We start from the raw sequence: 12828 nt of genomic DNA, 5'->3' as shown, positions 1-12828 counted from the left end.
GGCAAAAAGTAAATAAATAAGGGGTGGAGGGTTTTTTTTGGGGGGGGGACTTTGGCAACCCCACCTTGGGAGAGTGTTTGGAGGTGCAGGGAGAATGTGTTTTGATTATACACGATTTTAGCTTTATGAGTTGTCCCTAGAACATTACCCTCATGTATGTTGACAGTTGAATGTACAGTGGTACCTCGGGTTACATACGCTTCAGTTTACAGACACTTCAGGTTACAGACTCCGCTAACCCAGAAATAGTACCTCGGGTTAAGAACTTTGCTTCAGGATGAGAACAGAAATCGTGCAGAGGCCCCATTAGCTAAAGTGGTGCTTCAGGTTAAAAACAGTTTCAGGTTAAGAACGGACCTCCAGAACGAATTAAATTCTTAACCAGAGGTACCACTGTGATATAGAGATTGAACAGAAACAGAAGCAAATATAATGTATTTCTCCTGTAATATACTCAGTAACGGGATGTGAATAGAAATAAATAACAATTTGATCTTTTCTGTATTTTCTTTGAATATATTTGATGACAAACTATATGAAAAACAAAAAAGCAAAAAACTAAAAAAAACCACTATTGTTTCCCTTTGAAAAATAACAACAGAGGAAGAAGAGATCTCCAGTAAGTATCCAGTATTTATTGTGACTTTTCAATTGAAATTTTTATTTATTTATTTTTTAACATTTAGTTGTGTTGTAGTTTCCTGATTGATTCTGGAAATCTGAAACTAACACAAAAAGCCCCTGAATCGGTAGAATTTATTCTGGGCTCAGTCATTATACTGTTGGGGGGGGGGGTTTAAGGGGCATTGGGAGCCTGTCCTTCTCTTTGGGATTTTTTTATACTGGAAATGAAAATCAATATTTTGAATGGAGGCTAGAAAAAAATTCTAGTTATTTCCTGAATGAGACTTTTCAAACGTTATGTCCCTCTGCTATCCTTTTGTCCCTGTGAGTTGGTTTGTCTGGTATCCTCTCCTTTGGGAAAATGAGGATCTGAGAGAAACCAGAAGGGACATATTTGGCCATCCCCAGTCTGATGGCAACTGTGAACCACATCTAACTGAAGCACTTGGGATCCATCCTAAAATAGGTGCCTCAGGATGGCTAAGAAGTAATGTAAGAAGAGTAGTCATTGAAACCAAGAAAGCATACAAAGCAACAACCCTGCAAACTGCCAGCAATGACAGACATGGGAGAAATATAACTTATCTACTAGTGAAATGTACACTTAAATTTTGTTGTGTTTAGCTGATGCCCAAGAGATGGAACTCTTCCATGACTGAGTTCCATAACCTGAGCACAGCCAACAAGAAGACCCTATCATGCATGCTCACCAAGCACACCACAGTTGGTGATGGATATTCACGTGTCTTCCTGTGTGCTCCACCCCAAATAAGACCACTCAGTACAGGGCCTGAACTCTTTCTCTCTGTATTTGCTTGGGGGAGCTGATCTTCTTGGCATCCACTTTTCCTTCTGTTCAGAACATTGTTGTAGTGGAAGTGAAAATCCAGAAGGTTTCTTAGGAAACATATGGGAGCAGGATCTGGCTGGCAAATAGTATACCCAAATGAACACCCCAATGATTTTTCTGAAAAGGGTTTTCAGATTTTCTGCATTATGCCCCACCTCCACTATTTCCTTCTCTTTGCAATTTGGTCGGCCTCCTCTCCTTTGTTATGGAATTGCTCTGTAAAGAAAAATGATGAATAAGGAGGCAGCTGTGATGCACTTGAGACTGAATCAGTTCAGAACGCTTTTCCTTTCTCTTCTGATGTTTCCTTGATGAATAGGGGAATCCTTGCCTTAGGACCTAAATATGTGTTACATGACATTTCCACATGTTAAGCAGTTAAGAGAACATGACAGACTAACAAGTTGAATTTCCTTTTCAATTTAGCTTCTGAGTGGAGCAACTAGCGTGAGTATTGAGAAATCTTCATACCCTAAGATTTGTATATTTTCAAATTTTATATAAGTTACTTTTTTTGTTATTGTTTTACACATTTTCCACTATTACTTTGGACTGTCTGTTCTTCTTTATCTGCTCTTCTCACCCTAGTTTGCCTGTAAATTCTCATTTTCCCACATGAAGTGGGAGAATCCCTGCATGAAGATAAAACTGTGTTACGTGATATACTTGTGGCTGGAGCTCCCATCATGCAGCTTGCTAATCAGTTCAATTTGTTGTTCAATTTAGAATCTTGGTTTGTCTGATGTAGTGGACATGAGTATTATGGAACTTTTGTGTACTTATTGTATGATCTGGAGTAGGAAACTGGGAGGGAGGGCTTTTCTGCCTCAAAATATGATATCACTGCCAGGGAAGAGAATGATGAACAATCTGTTCTCTAGTTCTAAGCAGTTTACCATAGAAGGAACCTTTGTTTGGCTGAGTTTTCTCTTCTCTTCATAGTAGTGTTCGATCCCTGTGTGTGTTAGATTCAGTCTACATTTCCAGAAATAATATATTGAAAAGTTTGGTGCAAAAGCAACAAGCTTGATCTCATTTCTAGACTACAGTATACATTTCTCTAATATATTGAAAAGTTTGGTGCAAAAGCAACAAGCTTGATCTCATTTCTAGACTACAGTATACATTTCTCTAATATATTGAAAAGTTTGGTGCAAAAGCAACAAGCTTGATCACATTTTTCTTAGAGGTTCTGGTATCTCTTTGGATCTTATTACGCAGTTTATGAAAATATGGTAAAATTCTGCCTTTTGAATGCTGAAGTCTCCTATTTCAGGCACTTCAGTGATGAATGATTTAGCTGTTGAGTAAAGACTAGCTAATAAATTAATTTTACATAAGTTACTTTTTGTTGTTGTTTTACACATTTTCCACTATTACTTTGTCTTTGCACGTTGGACGGTCTGCTCTTCTTTATCTGCTCTTCTAACCCTAGTTTGCCTGTAAATTCTTTAGTTTGCCTGTAAATTCTCATTTTCCCACATGAAGTGGGAGAATCCCTGCCTGAAGATAAAACTGTGTTACGTGGTGGCTGGAGCTCCCATCATGCAGTTTGCTAATCAGTTCAATTTGTTGTTCAATTTAGAATCTTGGTTTGTCTGATGTAGTGGACATGAGTATTATGGCACTTTTGTGTACTTATTGTATGATCTGGAGTGGGAAGCTGGGAGGGAGGGCTTTTCTGCCTCAAAATATGATATCACTGCCAGGGAAGAAAATGACGAACAATCTGTTCTCCAGTTCTAATCAGTTTACTATAAAATGAACCTTTGTTTGGCTGAGTTTTCTCTTCTCTTCATAGTAGTGTTCGATCCCTGTGTGTGTTAGATTCAGTCTACATTTCCAGAAATAATAAATTGAAAAGTTTGTGCAAAAGCAACAAGTTTGATCACTTTTTTTCTTAGAGGTTCAGGCAAGTATGGAATAACTCAGGAAATAAAATTGGCTAAAATGAAGGCAGCTGTACGGCACGTGAGAGTAGATCAGTTTCCTATGGTTTGCCTGTAAACTCTCATTTTCCCACATGAAGTGGGAAAATCTCTGACTGAGGATAAGACTATGTTGTGTGGCATACTTGTGACTGGAGCTCCCACGATGCCATTTGCTAATCTGTTCTCCAGTTCTAATCAGTTTGCTACAGAAGGAACATTTGTTTGGTTGAGTTCTCTCTTCTCTTCATAGTACTGTTTGATCCTTGTGTGTGTTAGATTCAGTCTATATTTCCAGAAAGAATATATTGAAAAGTTTGGTGCAAAAGCAACAAGCTTGATCACATTTTTCTTAGAGGTTCTGGTATCTCTTTGGATCTTATTACGCAGTTTATGAAAATATGGCAAAATTCTGCCTTTTGAATGCTGAAGTCTCCTATTTCAGGCACTTCAGTGATTAATGATTTAGCTGTTGAGTAAAGACTAGCTAATAAATTAAACTTTAGGCCCACCCAGGAATTAAAATTGCTTTATTGAACATCCTCTTCTCTTCAAAAAATTGTTCTACTGGAAATAAGAATTGTGGGTTTTTAATAAAGGTGTTTTTTAAAGGAAAGGTCTGTAAGCAGGACCTAGCTGGTAACTAGTATAGCTGAACCTCCAGGCAGTTTCCTGAAAGCACTTTCAAATTTTCCATGTTATGCCCCATCTCCACTAATACTTTGTCTTTGCCCATTGGACGCTCAACTCTCCTTCATCTGCTTTTCTAACCTTAAAGGAAAAGGAGAGTGAAGTCCACACCAAATCTATCAGCCTGGTTATTTGAGAGGGACCTTTCTTTCAGGAAGGTATGGAATTACTCAGGAAAGGAGATTGGCTAAAATGAAGACATGTGAGACTGCCTTTAGATCCGTTTGCTTATTTATTCTGATCTTTCCCTCAGGAAAAGAGGGAATCCCTGCCTGAGGATGAAACTATGTGCTATGTGCCATTTCAGTGTCTATATCTCCCACCATGCCATTTTCCACTGTAGGCTTTGAAACATCAAATATTCATATAGCATCCTTTCATGCTATGATATGATCCTCAATATGGGCAAGAACTAGAAAGAGAAACAAAACAGGAGGCCCCTGCAAGTCTCCCTTCTCCAATTTCTGTATCCTTAAACTGGACTTTGGCCAGGATACCTTTACATAGAGTTCTGTGTACTCATGGCTCCTCAGAAAAGATAATTGTCCTCTGTAAAGTAGCACAAATTATAAGGTTTCCAAATAACTTGTCTAATAAATTCGATTTGCTTTTCTATTTAGAACCTTGGTTTGGGAGACACGTTGAAAGTGAGTATCGTGAAACCTTTGTGTGATTACTATATGGTCTGTAGTAGTAATATGAGAGGAAGGGAGGGAAGGAAGGAGGAATTTCCAAGAAAGGTCATACAAATATTTCCACTATTACTTTGTCTTTGCAAGTTGGACAGTCTGCTCTCCTTTACCTGCTCTTCTAACTTTAATGAGTAGGAGCGTGAACTCCATACCAAATATATCAGCCTGGCTGTTAGAGAGGGAGCCTCCTTTCGAGAAGGTATGGAAGAATTCAAGAAAGGAAATAGGCAAAAATGAAGGCAACTGCACAACACGTGAGACTGAATCAGTTTCTGTTGGTTTGCCTTTATATTTTGTTCTTTGCCACATGAAATGGTAGAATTCCTGCTTGAGGATGAAACTATGTGTTTCCTTAAATGAGGATGAAACTATGTGATTCCTTAAATCCTGGACCTTGCACCTTGGCCAGACATGAATGTCTAATAAATTCAATTTCCTTTTCTATTTAGAGCCTTGGTCTGCAAGAGAAGTTGCAAGTGAGTATTGTGAAGCCTTTGTGTGATTGCTATATGGTTTGTAGTAGTAAAATGGGAGAAAGAAAGGGAAGGAAGGAGGAACTCTTCTGTGACTCAGAGGATGATCCAAGGCATGGAAGAACTTGTTAGGCTGTAAGGCTTGCCATTTGGCTGGCAACTAATGTTATTTGCCAGACCCATCCAGGGTCTAAAACTGCAAAAATGAAGGCAACTGCACAACACGTGAGACTGAATCAGTTTCCGTTGGTTTGCCTTTATATTTTGTTCTTTGCCACATGAAATGGGAGAGTCCCTGCTTGAGGATGAAACTATGTGTTAGGTGGCAAACCTGGGACTGGATCTCCCACCATTCGCTAATCAGTTCGATTTGCTTTTCAGTTTAGGGTCTTGATGTGAATGCAGCCATGAATGTATTGTGATTCTTGAGCGGGTTTCCTATATGATTTGTAGTGGGAAAGTGGAAGGGAGTTCGGGGTGGGGAGAGGAAAAGTAATTCTCTGTTACAATATATAACCTCATGCTGGGAAGAATTCACAGAGCTAAAATGCTTGCCCTTTCCTAAAGCAATGAATTCTTTTAGGCATTCAGATATAATCTGCTGCCCCCTGCAGGTCTCATTTTTTACATTTCTGTATCCTTAAATACTGAACTTTGGCCAGACACTAATATCTAATAAATTCAATTTGCTTTTCTATTTAGAGCCTTGGTCTGGGAGACAAACTGCAAGTGAGTATTGCGAAAGCTTAGTGTGTTTACGATATGGTTTGTTGCAGTAAAATGGGAGGAAGAGAGAGAAGGAAGGAGGAACTCTTCTGTGACTCATAGATGACCCAAACCATGGGAGAACTCATTAGGCGATAATGTTTGCCATTTGGCTGGCGACTAATATTATTTGCCAGCCCTCTTTTCCAGAAGATATGGAATGATTCAAGGAAGGAAATGGGCTAAAATCCTGGACTTTTGGCTAAACATTCTCTCAAACAGAGGACATTTTACACAGTGGACTGTGTGCTGATGGTTCTTCAGAATAAACAATTGTCCTGTGTCAAGTATTGCAAAATATATGCCGTGCAAAGAACATGAAAGCCTAATATGTTCAATTTGCTTTTCACTGTAGGTTTTGAATCAAATGTTGGACGTGAGTATTGTGAAAGCTTTCTATGGTTATGCTATGGTTATGCTATGGTTTGTAGTGAGAAAGTTCCATTTATTTCCTTTTAGCATGCTGTTGTGAAAGTGAATGTTTGCATTGTGAACCATTGTTTTGTCTACGTAGTCCATAATGGGAAAGTGGGAGGAAGGCGGGGAAGAAAAGAGTAGGTCCCCCCCCAAAAAAAATAGAATCCGACTCAGGGAAGAACAAACAGATTGCCCTTTTTTAAAGGTAGGCATTTGTGAAGAGCATTTGATTATCATTTGCTGCCCCCCTACATTCATTGCTACCATTAAGGAAATGAAAGCTGGGGCGTCTCATTGTAGATCTCCCCAAGCAGTGTTTCATATGTATCTGGACCAGTGGCGTAGCGTGGGGGGTGCAGGGGGGGCCAGCCGCATCGAGCACAACATCTGGGGGTTAGGGCAAATCCACGGGTTAGGGGGCGCAAATCCACGGGTTAGGGAGCGCAAATTACTTGCCTTGCCCCGGGTGCTGACAACCCACGCTACGCCACAGACCTGGACTTTGATCTCCCTTCATATAGAGAGCACTTTTAAATAGCTGACAACCCTTCAAAGTAGATGACTTTCCTCTGTATAGATGGGCACCTGACATAGTGTTAAGAGTACATAAAAGCCCAAGTAATTCCATTTGCTTTTCAATTCAGGATCCTCAAGTGCATTCGACACTGGAAGTGAGTATTTTGAAATCTTTGTGTATTACCTATATGGTCTGTTTTGTTTGAACCTCCGCCTGCAAAATGCAATTCTAGGTCCATCCAGGGTCTAAAATTGCCTTTCTAAATCCCTGCAGCCTAGGCTCCGTCTATATATCTTTGTTTTGGGCAGCTGATTTCTCTTTTGTTCAGAAAATAGTTTTATCTTGAAAAGAAGAATCTGGGCTTTTAAGAGAGGCTTTTTAGGAAAGCTCTACAAGCAGGAGTTACCTGGCAACAGTATAGCCGAACTTCCAAGCAATATCATGAAAATATTTTCAGATTTTCCTTGTATGCTCCAACTCCACTATTATTTTTTGGCCTTGCCAAACTACACAAACACCTTAAAAGCTCAACCCAGAATTCAGATATATCAAAACTAAAAACACCAATCTCTTCAGAACGCCATGGTTTTTAATATTATATGTTGTATGATGTACTTACTTTAGAGTTTCAATTTAATTTACAAATTCTAAAATTTTAAAAAGTGATTAAAAATTATTATATATATATATAAATTTCCAAAAATGTATTTATTTAATATTTATAAGAGCTGCTTGCAAACTTTCATCTTGGGATCTCAATGGGATCACATTATATATATATATATATATATATATATATATATATATATATTGTACATACATCTCCGCCTTATGGGGTTCTATTTAGGATAAATGGGCCTTCTTGGAGTAAAATATAACAGAATAAACAACACCTCAAACTATAATAGCACTTACTTCAGGAGTTTCTTTAAAAAGTTTTTTATTTAAAAGATATCTGAAAAGCTAGTCAGGCTTTTCTTTTAAAAATGTGTTCTAATGCTGAGTTATAGCTTGCTGTTGCATGATAGAATTAACGCTTTGAAAGAATTCTTGTTAGTACTTGATATGTATTGACCCAACTATGTGTTACGTGTCATATCTGTGACTGGATCTCCCATACCATTTGCTAATCAGTTCAATCTGCTTTTCAATTTAGCGTGCTGATGCAAATGGAGCCTTGGCAGTGAGTATTGAGATTTTTTTGTTTTCTTTTTAGTGGGAAAGTGGAGATGAGGAAGAAAGGAAAAGTTACTCTCTGTCACAATATAACCTCAGCCAGGGACGAATTCACAGAGCTAAAATGCCTTGCCTTCCCAAAGGCAGGAATTTTGAACAATTATATTTTAGATATAATCCGCTGTGCCCTGTATCCTTAAACTGGACTTTGGCCACATATTCTCTCAAAGGGCACTTTTACATAGTGAACTGTGTACTGATGGTTCTTCAGAATAAACAACTGTGCTGTGTCAAGTGTTGCAGATTGTAAGGGGCGCAAACAATATGAAAGCCTAACAAGTTTTATTTGTTTTTCACTGTAGAATGTGCAAAGTTTATTGAGCGTGAGTATTGTGAAACCTTTGAATGATTATTATATGTAGTTTATGTAGATTATTATATGTAGATTATTATATAATTATAATAATTATATGTAGATTATTATATGTAGATTATTATATGTAGCGTGAAAATGGAAAGCAGGAAGGGAAGGAAGGAGGTGGTCAGAGGATAATCCCAGCAAGGGAAGAAGTCATTGGGCTATAATGACTTTGCCATTTGTTATAGGCAGGCAAGTTTTGATACCCAAGCAGAGAATTATAAAATTTAGCACAAAAACATAGGAAGTTCAACTTGTTATTTCCATTTAGTTCTTTTCTTTTTCAAAATATGATCCAAGCCAGGGAAGAACAGAGAGAGTTAATATGATTGCCCTTTTTTAAAGGTAGGCATTTGTGAAGAGCATTTGATTATCATTTGCTGCTTCCCTACATTCATTGCTAGCATTAAGAAAATAAAAGCTGGGATGTCTTATTGTAGGTGTCTCCAAGATAGTGTAATATGTAACTGGACTTGGATTGACATCCCTTCATGTCTCTCAGGAGCCTCCCACAGCCTTCCAGAGACCTCGCACAACCTTCCCAGAGTCTGGCAAGGTAGTAGCAGGCCTTGAGCGAATGGTTCCATGGGGCCTTCCTCACTTTGCATGGTTTTGCCTTTGTACGTAAACCCCCGAAACATGACGCCCATGTCAATTGCAGATCTACTGTACTGTATATTGTCACTTCATATGACAAGTCTTGGGTTTCCTGTTGGTGTAAAGCTTTTGGGAACATTGGGGTGTGAATGCCACATGAATAATTGGAGTATCTGAATTCTCCTAGTGCTCTATCTCTTGAAGCCCATGTAATTTGAGTTGTATTATATGTATGTTCATATCTCACATATCCTTCCTGGAAAAGGTCCCTTAGTATTGCTAACAGCCATAATAAAAGCAAGAATCTGTGAAGCAAAGGAAACATGTGAAACAAAACCGCAAAACTACAGCAGCAATAAGAAACGTGGAAGACATAGTAACTTATCTCTTCCTGTAATGTACATTGAAACAAAGACTGGGCATAACCACCCAAAAGGCCCTTCCTTTCACACTCACCAACAACAACACAGTTAGTGATGCAAACCAGAGCCAAGCCTTTTCTGAAGATCAAAGTGAGTTTCCTCCTGAGATTCAGATGTCTTCCTGACCCAGTCAGTCCAGGGTCTCAAATTGTCTTACTGTGTAACCACAGATTGGATTCTGTTCCTGTCCTTTTGCTTTGTGAAACTGATTTCCGTGGCATCCTCTTTTAATTTGTGTCAAAATACTATTGTCCTGGAAGCGAAAATACACAAGGATTTTTGGGAAAGATCTGGACTTGGACTAGGCATCCCCTCAAAAGAACACATTTTTATTGAAGACTGTCTGTTTTCAGTTACCTACTTTCAAAGACTGTCATCTGTAAAGTAGGGCACCTGAAAGCCTAATAAGTTCAATTTGTTTTTCAATTTAGGGTCTTGATTTGTCCAAAGTACTGGGCGTGAGTATTGTGGAACTTTTGTGTATTTATTATATAGTCTATATTGAGAAGGTGGGAGGGAGGCAAGGAGGAAGTTCTTCTCTTGCTCAGAATATGATCCCAGCCAGAGAAGAATATGACAAGGAATCGATTCTTCTGTTCTAAGCAGCCTACTATAGAAGGAACCCTTTGCAACTAAATTATCCCTTCTTTCTGTAGTAGTGTTGGATTCATGGTGTGTTTTAGATTTGGTCCACATTTCCAGAAATACTATCTTGAAGCGTTTGGTATTAAAGCAACAGGGTTACTCAGTTTCCCTCAGAGTTTCAGGTGTTTCTTTGAATCTTAATATGTAGCATATGAAAATAGGAGGAAATGCTGCCTATTGGTAAAAGTAAAAAAAATATGCTATTTGATACATATTTTTGATAGATTGATAATCATGCATATATTATGGATAACAATGAGACAGTTTTCAGCATAATGTGAGCAGGTAGTGCTGCCTCCGGAAACTGCAGCTTGCAGAACAGCCAGGAGAGAGAGAAATCTGGATTTCTAGTGGGAATTGAGGACTTCAGTTGCATCTTAATGTACACGGGGTCTAAGTGCACATCAATGGGAACACAAGTTTCTTTCTCATACTGGTAACTCACAACTTAACTTATGCACGTTCTGCTTTACTCACTTGGCTAAACGTAAATAAATAAGGGGGCGGACGTTTGAGGGGAGAAACTTTGTTAACCCTACCTTAGGAGAGTGTTTGGAGGTGCAGGGAGAATGCATTTTGATTATACAAAATTTTGGCTTTATGCGTTGTGCCTGGAACATAACCCTAATGTATGTTGAGAGTCACTTCTGATACAGAGATGTGAACAGAAACAAGTATAATGTGTTTCTCCTGTGATATACTCAGAAATGGGGTGTGAATAGAAAAAAAACAACAATTTGATCTTTTTTGTATTTTCTTTGAATATATTTGATGATAAAATATATGAAAAACAAAAAAGCAAAAATCTAAAAAAAACAACTATTGTTTCCCTTTGTAAAACAACAACAGAGAAAGAAGAGATCTCCGGTAAGTATCCAATCCTCATTGTGACTTTTCAATTTGAAAAAAAGAATTATTTATTTTTTAACATTTAGTCATGTGGTCGTATCCTGATTGATTCTGGTTCATGTCTTCTGGGAATCTGAAACTAAATCAAAGAGCCCAGGTGTGGATAGAATTTATTCTGGGCTCCTTCATTATACTGTTCTTTGGGGAAGTGTTTTTGGGGGGCTGGAGGGTCCTGTCCTTCTCATTGGGAAATTTTTATACTGCAACTGAAATCACAATTGAAGAAAAAAACTTTGATGTGGGCTGGAAAACATCTAATTATTTCCTAAAAGAGACCTTTTTGATGTTATGTCCCTCTGCTATATTTTTGTCCCTGTGAGTTGGTCTGTCTGGTATCCTCTCCTTTGCCTGCTGTCCTAAGCCTTTTGGAAAATGATGTTAGACATTTCACTGAATCTGTTAGCCCTAAATTTTGGGGAGGGGAACTTCAGGAAATCATGAAGAAAGCCAAGGGGAAGGAAAAATCCAGTCTGATGTAGAGATGATGGAGAAATTAGATTCAGCTATCATTTTAAAGCCCACTTACCTACTTCTCACTTTCTGAAACAAAATGCTGTACCAACTGGAACATATCAGCCCTTCTGAATTCAACATTCACTGAATGTTGCAGTGCTGCGCTCCAGGCAAGCAATGTGTACAAGAATGCATGGGGCAGGGTAAAAATATGCGTTAAAATGCATTTATTAGTTAAAGTAACATACAAAAAGTGCATTGCATTACAGATTATTTGCAAGAATTTGAAATCCAGAAGGTTTCTTAGGAAACATATGGGAGCAGGATCTGGCTGGCAAATAGTATACCCAAATGATTTTTCTGAAAAGGGTTTTCAGATTTTCCGCATTATGCCCCACCTCCACTATTTTCTTCTCTTTGCAATTTGGTCGGCCTCCTCTCCTTTGTTATGGAATTGCTCTGTAAAGAAAAATGACTAATAAGGAGGCAGCTGTGATGCACTTGAGACTGAATCAGTTCAGATCGCTTTTCCTTTCTCTTCTGATGTTTCCTTGATGAATAGGGGAATCCTTGCCTTAGGACCTAAATATGTGTTACATGACATTTCCACATGTTAAGCAGTTAAGAGAACATGACAGACTAACAAGTTGAATTTCCTTTTCAATTTAGCTTCTGAGTGGAGCAACTAGCGTGAGTATTGAGAAATCTTCATACCCTAAGATTTGTATATTTTCAAATTTTATATAAGTTACTTTTTTTGTTATTGTTTTACACATTTTCCACTATTACTTTGGACTGTCTGTTCTTCTTTATCTGCTCTTCTCACCCTAGTTTGCCTGTAAATTCTCATTTTCCCACATGAAGTGGGGGAATCCCTGCATGAAGATAAAACTGTGTTACGTGATATACTTGTGGCTGGAGCTCCCATCATGCAGCTTGCTAATCAGTTCAATTTGTTGTTCAATTTAGAATCTTGGTTTGTCTGATGTAGTGGACATGAGTATTATGGCACTTTTGTGTACTTATTGTATGATCTGGAGTGGGAAACTGGGAGGGAGGGCTTTTCTGCCTCAAAATATGATATCACTGCCAGGGAAGAAAATGATGAACAATCTGTTCTCCAGTTCTAAGCAGTTTACCATAGAAGGAACCTTTGTTTGGCTGAGTTTTCTCTTCTCTTCATAGTAGTGTTCGATCCCTGTGTGTGGTTGATTCAGTCTACATTTCCAGAAATAATATATTGAAAAGTTTG

At 38.3% G+C, this 12828-nt stretch overlaps 1 long non-coding RNA gene across 1 annotated transcript; it reads left to right on the top strand.

The window, feature by feature from the left end:
- The first annotated feature begins 4187 nt into the window (after positions 1-4187).
- LOC310769140 lies at positions 4188-12308 on the top strand. The gene is made up of 9 exons (XR_014551432.1): positions 4188-4739; positions 5234-5260; positions 6378-6398; positions 7084-7110; positions 8113-8139; positions 8495-8515; positions 10001-10027; positions 11064-11081; positions 12246-12308. It is a non-coding gene; the product is annotated as an uncharacterized lncRNA (long non-coding RNA).
- Positions 12309-12828: the final 520 nt, after the last annotated feature.

This window comes from Podarcis filfolensis, assembly GCF_964270895.1.
Source record: "Podarcis filfolensis genome assembly, chromosome: 8".
NCBI lineage: Eukaryota > Metazoa > Chordata > Lepidosauria > Squamata > Lacertidae > Podarcis > Podarcis filfolensis.
The sequence above is the reverse complement of the archived record's forward strand: the minus strand, read 5'-3'. Positions and strand labels throughout refer to the sequence as shown.